The 8,967-nt window shown below is 34.9% G+C and overlaps 1 pseudogene; it reads left to right on the top strand.

Annotated features, from left to right (window-relative positions):
• Positions 1–1,943: 1,943 nt before the first annotated feature.
• LOC102988650 (tigger transposable element-derived protein 1-like) lies at positions 1,944–3,668 on the top strand (annotated as a pseudogene).
• The last annotated feature ends 5,299 nt before the right edge of the window (positions 3,669–8,967 follow it).

Raw genomic sequence — 8,967 nt, 5'->3', positions numbered from 1 at the left:
CCTAGAATCCATACTGCCCTCTTCTTGCCTCTAACATAGCCCATAACACAAAGGCCTATTTTTGCTACTACAATGTGAGGTTTTTGATTGCCAGTGCCAAATCTTTTTATCTCTGGGTGTAGCACAATGTCAGACAAATTGAAAATGGTTGATAATGTTTATTACATGAGTTAATGTATAATTAATGCACAACTGAGTGGGACATGAAGGAACTTCTCTGCCCAGTTAATGCTCAGATTTTAAAAAACCTGAAGGAAATGCATATTGAAATATTTAGGAATGAAGGGTCATAATGTTTGCAACTCCTCTCAAATGATTCAGAAAAAACCCCAAACATCTTTTTTGGGGAGAAAAGAGTTACAGACTATCTTTTATCTCTTCATCTATCTATCTTAAACATTTTACCATATTTGCTTCATATACATTTCTGAAACTATTTACTTCAGAAATTCTTTGCAATTTAAATGAGATAGTGTATAAGAAAAGTATTTTGTGAATGCTGATGATTATACAAGTGATAATTGTTATTTTCACAAGTACTTGTAAGATTATACCCATCCACAAATATGGACCCTTCACACAAAAAAGACTTCCACAAGATATCTTGTATTCCAGTACTTTTGTTTATTAAATCATTAACTATTTATTTGTATATTGTTATACATTTATTTTTAATATCCATGTGCTTACTGTAGTAAATTTGAAATGAAAACCTATAAAACAGTTTGTTTAAACATTATAAAACCTTTTTTCATACACACATATGACGCAAATATGGTTAACATATACATATATGAAGCAAACATGGTAACATATATATACAGTTGACACTTGATCAGCAGAGGGGTTAGAGGTGCTGACCCCCACACAGTCAAAACTCCATGTATTACTTTATAGTTGGCCCTCCATGTCTGTGGTTCCATACCCTCGGATTCAACCCACTACAAATCATATAGTACCATAGTATGTACTTAGTGAAAAAAAATTGCTTATAAGTAGTTTAAATCAAAAATGCAGTTCAAGGGTCTATCATATATGAAGGAAATATGGTAAAATAACTAAATCTAGGTGGAGGTTGCATGGTATTCATGGTGTTCTTTCAACTGTTCTGGATCTTTGGAAAATTTTATAGTAAAAGTTGGGATGATATAAAGATATACCAAGGAAAACTATAAATATATGTGTATTTATACACATATGCAACATGCAACAAACTTTCTCCAATATATTTAATGAAATATACATGCAGTGTTCATAAGAAGGTGTGTGTGTGTATGTATATGTGGTAGAAGGGGATGTTAAATAAAACTCAGACTAACTAAATTGAAGGCCATAAAAATAAAGTAGTTCTATAAGGAGGGGAGGATTTTTAAAATGAAAATACATGTAAATACAATTCTTAAAATTATGATAATTATGTTATTTTTATCATAGATGCTTATCACAATGCAGAGGGAAAATTGTGCTTTGGCCACTGTCAAGCCAAATGTTGCCTTCAAGACTATTTTGAATGTTGCAAATATTTAGATATAAGCATGCCTCATTTACTGCACTTCCCTTTAGTGTGCTTCACAGATATTACTTTTTTTCACAAACTGTAGGGTTGGGACAAACCTGTGTCGAACAGATCTACTGGCACCATTTTTTCAGCAACATTTGCTCACTTAGTGTCTCTGTGTCACATTTTGGTAATTCTCACAACATTTCAGACTTTTATTATTATATTTGTGATGGTGATCTGTGGTCAGTGATCTTTGATGTTAATGTTGTGACTGTTTGGGGGCGCCCATATAAGACAGCAAACATAATCGATAAATGTTGTATGTGTTCTGACTTTTCCACAGATTGGCCATTCCCCAGTTTCTCTATCTCTCCTCAGGCTTCCCTATTCATTGAGACACAACAGTATTGAAATTAGGCCAACTAATAACCCTACAGTGGCCTCTAAGTTTCCAAATGAAAGAAAGAGTCACATATCTCTCACTTTAAATCAAAAGCTAGAAATGATTAAGCTTAGTGAGGAAGGCATGTTAAAAGCTGAGATGGGCCAGAAGCTAGGTCTCTTGCACCAAACAGTAAGCCAAGTTGTGAATGTAAAGAAAACGTTCTTGAAGGAAATGAAAAGTGCTACTTTAGTGAACTCACAAATAAGAGAGTGAAACTGCCTTGTTGCTGATATGGAGAAAGTTTTAAAAATATGGATAGAAGATCAAACTAGCCTTAACATTCCCTTAAGCTAAAGCCTAATGCAGAGAAAAGCCTTAACTATCTTCAATTTTATGAAGGCTGAGGGAGATGAAGAAGGTGCAGAAGAAAAGTGTGAAGCTAGCAGAGATTGGTTCATGAGGTTTAAGGAAAGAAGTCATCTTTATAACATCTCAGTGCAAGGTGAAGCAGCAAGTGTTGATATAAAAGCTGCAGCAACTTGTCCGGAAGATCCAGCGAAGATAATTAATGAAGGCAGCTACACTAAACCACAGATTTTCAATGTAAACAAAAAAGCCTATTGGAAGAAGATTCCATCTGGGACTTTCATAGCTAGAGAGTAGAAGTCAATGCCTGTCTTCAAAGCTTCAAATGACAGGCTGATTCTCTTGTTAGGTGCTAATGCAGCTGGTGGTTTTAAGTTGAAGCCGGTGCTCATTTACCATTCTGAAAATCCTAGGGCCCTAAGAATTATACTAAATCTACTCTTCCTGTGCTCTCTAAACAGAACAACAAAGCCTGGGTGACAGCGTGTCTGTTTACAACATGGTTTACTGAATATTTTAAGTCCACTGTTGAGATCTACCGATTAAAAAAAAAAAAAAAGATTCCTGTCAGAATATTACTGCTCATTGATAATGTACCCGGTCATCCAAGAGCTCTGATGGAGATGTACAGTGAAATTAATGTTGTTTTCATGCCTGTTAACACAACATCCATTCTGCAGCCCATGGATCAAGGAGTAATTTGGACTTTCAAGCTTTATTATTTAAGAAATACATTTTGTAAGGCTGTAGCTGTCATAGATAGTGATTCCTTTGATGGATCTGGGCAAAGTAAATTGAAAACTTGGAATATATTCACCATTCTAGATGCCATCAAGAACACTGATGATTCAGGGGAAAAGGTCAAAATATCAATATTAACAGGTGTCTGAAAGAAGTTGATTTCAACCCTCATAGATGACTTGGAGAGGTTCAAGACTTCAGTGAAGGAAGGAACTGTGAAGTTGGTGGAAATAGCAAGAGGACTGGAATTAGAAGTGGAGCCTGAAGATGGGACTGAATTGCTGCAATCTCAGGTTAAAACTTCAACCTTTGAGGAGCTGTTCTTGCAGGAGGAAAGACAGTGGTTTCTTGAGATGGAAACTTCTGGTGAAGATGCTGTGAAGAGTGTTGAAATGACAAAAAACGTTTAGAATATGACATAAGCTTAGTTGATAAAGCAGCAGCAGGTTTGAGAGGATTGACTCCAATTTTGAAAGAAGTTCCACTGTGGGTAAAATGCTACCAAACAGCTTTGCATGCTACAGTGAAATTATTCGTGAAAGGAGGAGTCAGTCTACGTTGCAGACTTCACTGTCATACTTTAAGAAATAGCCACAGCCATCTCAGCCTTCAGCAACCACCACCCATCAGCATCAAGGCAAGACCTTTTACCAGCAAAAGATTAAAACTCGCTGAGGGCTCAGATGAGGATTAGCATTTCTTAGCAAGAAAGTTTTTTTAATTAACGTGGGTAGATAGGTTTTTTTAGATACAATACTTTTATACACTTAATAGACTATAGTGCAAACATAACTTTTATATGCACTGGGAAACCAAAAAATTTGTGTGGCTCGCTTCATTGCAATATTTGCTTTATTTCGGTGGTCTGGAGCTGAACCTACAATATCTCCAAGGTATGCTTGTATTAAAAAATACACTTAAAGTTCAGATTTTTGGCCTCCTCTGGAACCTCAGATGCTCTGGAACCTCATATTCCTGCTAGGCACCGATCCCTAGAGGGGATTAGTTGTTTCCCCTTTTAGAGAGTGACATGTATCTTCAGCTTACCTTAGTCCCTTCCTCTCACTCCAGCCTCTGTCAAACTCACGCCAAATGTCAGTTGCTTTACCATCATAGCATGTGTATTGATGATTATTTTACAATAAAGTGAAAGCACATATTTCTTGTATGCTATAAAATATGAGAGAGAGGAAGTAGGTAGCTGGAAAGAGCCACATATAATAAAAATGAGAAAATATCATATTTCCTTGTGGAAATGAACACTATCTTATGCATTGAATATGCAAAAGTGACTTTCAAAAAAAAACAACCTGACACAAGGTGTTTGCCTGACCTCTGTAGGAATTTGAGTTATGTACATTAGAATAAAAGAGACAGAGTAAACAAAAAGCCTAGTCAACAAATATTACATGTTATATTTCACATTGTATTTTAATGGCTAATATAGTAAGAGGAGCATATTATGTGCCAGTCACTCTTCCAAATGCTTAGATGATTTCATTCAGTCCTCATGGTAACCTAATGAGGAATGAATTGTTACTAGCTGCATTTTAAAGTGAAAAAAAGTAAGCCACAGAGTACAATATTCTGGTGATTGGGTAATCACCCAAGACTCAGCACTAAGTGAAAAGGAAGGCTCAGTTTCTCTGAATGTAGAACCTGTGCTCTAAACCTCTATACTATAGCATGCTTACAACTGGCTTTCTCTTTACTACATATTTTAAGGGAGAAAAATTTTTCACATCTAGTGCACTGACAGTTGCTGGATTGAGATTCTGAAGATACAGAGAAATTTGTCTGGATATTGGGCCTTGCAGCCAGATGAATGAATTATTCTAGGATTAAATTTACTGATCTAAAGTTAGTATTCATTTTTATCTAATTAGTATTCATTTTTATCTGCTTAAAGAGTGATATCACTGAGTAATATGTACTCCAGGGGAAAAAGCTCTACTCCAAAGGAAAATAAAAGTTCTCCAAACATCTTACTGTTACTTCTATAAAGCCTTTTCCCCACAAACATTGAACAAAATATTTGTGCATTCTCACCTCTTCCTTCCCCATCCATCAAAATGTGTTTTATTGGAAAGTGAGCATCAGAAATTTGAGTGGGGGTATTTTAAAGTGCTAAATTCTAGGGCAGTCTACTTTCTGCTCTCTCACTCCTTTTTCAGAAATATAATACTTGGGAGAAGAACAAAATATATCCTTATATTGCCTGATCAGCTCTTTTAATTGTACCCACGAAGTAAATTCTTATGACACCTCTCATCTTTTAAGAGTAAAACATAGCCTCTTCAGCCTTTGCCATTTTAGAAAATGCTATTACTACCACATTTCTAGAAATATTTTCTTTTCCACCATACAGGAAATTGAATGTCCATTTTAAAATATCATTGTACATATTTTTAGTCAAACCTAGCTCTACATGACACATCATTGAAGTGAGAAATGTAAGGCAAAAAGAGGCTTATATCCTGTATGCATAGCTAGTATGAAATTATTACCTGAATTATTAAGATGAAAATCACCCCATTGGCAGGCACAATTAAAAGAGTAGCATTTCATTCAGGAGTTTCACACCATTTATTTGAGAGAAGAGATAGTGGAGAGAGAGTCAGACACTAGGCACTTTAATAACATTTATCATCAACGGGCCGAAATATCATAAGCAGTGAAGGAATTATACTTTTGAGGCTATGAAGTCTATAATATCTATGATATTACCAAGTAAGTAGCAGCTAGATTATGCTGAATTTTAAAACCAGTGGACTATCTTGGATTTTCCTAAAATTGTTTTTCAGTATAATATCATTGCATTCATGGTATGCATAGAATTTTATATATCACAAATTAAGTATCATATCTGTGGTTAGATGTTGGATTTTCAAGTCTTATAAGCATTTCAGTGTAGTCATTGTATGTACTACAGTTTTTCATGAGATGTTACTTGAAGTGTCCTCAGTCTGCTGCTACAGAGAAGTCAAAATTCAGGAACTTTCTTAGTAGAACTGGAGTTATTACCTCCTTGTTGTGATTAGCTATGTTTTCTCTCACAGGGAGTATTCAATACTCGGTATGAGATTTTTCTGGTAGTGGGAGGCACATTTTCAATGCCACGGTGAATTTATTAACTTAGTATCTTCTGTGAACTATTTTTATATTTAATACATGTAACTGCAGTATGGCACATATTATTGTTTATAAAGAACAAATTTTAAATGTCAGATATTTGCCTGAATTAAACGTTTTATTGGTCTACAAAAATAATTCACGGTTGTTTCATTATGCTATAAAGAACAACTGAAAGGAAGGTCCGTCTTGGATCATATCCAGGTAGATTTAATTATTGACATAGCAAAATATCTTAATAGTAAGTGCTCATGTCCAGCATTGAAAGCATTATCTTTTTCCCTGAGCCTACTCCTTCTTCTTTATTTCTATTATTTTTTCATTATCAAGGATTTCCATCTCCTGACCCACACATGCCAGTTAATTGCTAAATCTTGCCTATCTTCTCCCCTAGTATATTGTTTTCTTAGTTTAGGACTGAGGCATCTCTCACCTAGACCATTTCTACAGTGGATATTTCTCTTTCTTTGATTTTAGGGGGATGAGGGGAAATAATGAATTTTAAAGATTTATAGGAATAAAGAAACAAATGTTCACAGTTAGAATAAATCACACATAATTCTAGGACTAGGAACAGCTTTGAGGATCATATCAAAAAATAAAATACAGGGGGAATAGTGTAAGCTTTTGAAACATGTAGCCAGATTGTCTCCGTGCTCTGCTATCTCCTAGCTGTGTGGCTTTGAGCCATTACCTTAAATGTTGTTAATCTCAGTTTCCTTGTCTATAGGTATTAATAATAAAACCCATAAATAGTAAGATATACTCCAGAAGGTAATCGTGTCATTTAAACAATATAACATAGATAAGACATCCAGCAGATCCCCAGGAAGAGGTAGGTCCAACCATTCTTGATTAAAAAAAAACATGCCACCCTTCCTCCCATTTTATGTCCTAAAATATATATAAACCCCTCAAAAAAACAAAAAAAGAAAATTTCTTAGGAATATATGCATAGTTTTTTTTTAAAACAGTTATTCTAAGAAGCAGATTGCACTTTGCCATTCTTGTGTTAAAATATGATTGTTATATATAAACAAACAGTATCATTCCTTAGGAACCCAGCTTCAGCCTTAGAATTTGGTAACCACTTTCTTGATTTACACTGCTTTATCATTTGAGAATTTTTCCTGATGTCTAACCTAAATCCCTTGTTTCAGTATCAACCCTATTCCTTTTACTTCATATTTCTTAAGAATGAAACAAGTGCTAAAGTACAGGTTTTCCTGAACTAGAATTAATTTATCTTCCTATTTGCTTTCTCCTTCAGGAGTTATCTTGTGATGTCTTAGCAAAGCATTATTTTATGGTCTTGCAACATTTGCATTCGTTAGCATTCCATTACAGATAAATATAGTCTTTACATCTGGGGTGAAGTGAATGAAAAATAGTGTAAGCTCCCATGATGGATCAGGTCAAGGCCTCAATCTAAGTTTCCTCCAACACCTTGCCTTCTATTCTGTAAAATTCCTTGGGAATTTTATGATTTTTGTTATCTCTAAAATCCCTTATATTCTGTGTGTTCAGTCATTAAGACTTGCAATTGCTTGTTGTTTAGGTAGATTTTTCTTTTTATGTGTTCCATGAATTAAAGAAAAGCATGACCAACTACACACTTGGCTTTCAATCAGATTAATCCTCTTAATAAATTTCTTACATCTTTTGATTCCTCAGAGGTTAGTGCTTTTGGATTTTATGGTCTGTGGCTTTATTTCTTTCATCACATTCTTTTCGTATTCTTTCCTAAGAAGTCACAGACCCCTCTTGGACTCCTTTGCTTTTGCTGTTTGGACAAGATCTCTGCAAAAATCTAAGTCCCTAGAGATAAGATTGGTGGAAAAGGGCACAGCCACCGTAGTGTAGTTTCAGCTGGTTGAGGAGGGAAAAGATTTTTTTTCTCTTTTCTTTGTATTGGTCAATAACTAACCCGTATGCAAATTGGTGTTGAAAAGACAGTATACTGCCCAAATGATTTTTAAAATAAAAATCTGCATTTGTGTAATTCTTTGTCTTCTCTCTGTGTTCATCTTCTTTTTTGCTTTTGTTTACTTTAACCTTAGTCCTTTGTTAAGAAAATAATAATCACTGGGGAAAAGCATTCATGCTCATTTCATATCTTTCAGTGCTGGGAATATATTAACATATCCATTTCTCTTCTAAATAGAACCTTCTGAAGTAACGTAGGCAGGATTTGTGTGAAAGGAAACTCATTTGTTTTAGTTACACAACCAGTGAGAAAGAAGTTCTAACATGTTCTCCTGTATTACTTTGCATTCTAAATGAGCACACGCGTCCTATACAGACACTCTCATATTTCAATTACGAGGTGATAATAGTTCTGTTTTCAAATTTGGTTGGTTTCCTGTTTCCTTACTTACCCATAGATTTCTTTCAGCTTATGTTGACAAAATATTTATTAATCCTCACTTCTTTATTGATACCATTCATGATCCTACTACTGGCCACTGTCATTTAAAAGCCTATGATGTTTCTAATCCTAATTAAGAAAATTAAATCATGTCTAATCAGATTGAGCTAAGCCAAGAAAGCTACAAAATAATTCAGTTTCACAAACATTTTCTTATAGTCACACACCATTCTAAGTTCTGGGAAGCCATGATGAACAAGCACAGACTGGGCCCTGAAGGGGCTCAGAATCCAGTGGGGTAGATGGACAAGTGAGCTGGCAATTAAAATGTGTGCTGGTATTGTTGGTATTGTAAGAAGTGCTAGAGCAGGCCTATCTTTTTTTTTTTTTTTTTTTTAATAATTATACCCATGTTGAGATCCATCATCAACCCCTGCTAGGTCTCATTTTCAGGACAACTCATTTCCTTTGATC

Source organism: Physeter macrocephalus, chromosome 10 (assembly GCF_002837175.3).
Source record: "Physeter macrocephalus isolate SW-GA chromosome 10, ASM283717v5, whole genome shotgun sequence".
Classification (NCBI taxonomy): domain Eukaryota; kingdom Metazoa; phylum Chordata; class Mammalia; order Artiodactyla; family Physeteridae; genus Physeter; species Physeter macrocephalus.
The sequence above is the reverse complement of the archived record's forward strand: the minus strand, read 5'-3'. Positions and strand labels throughout refer to the sequence as shown.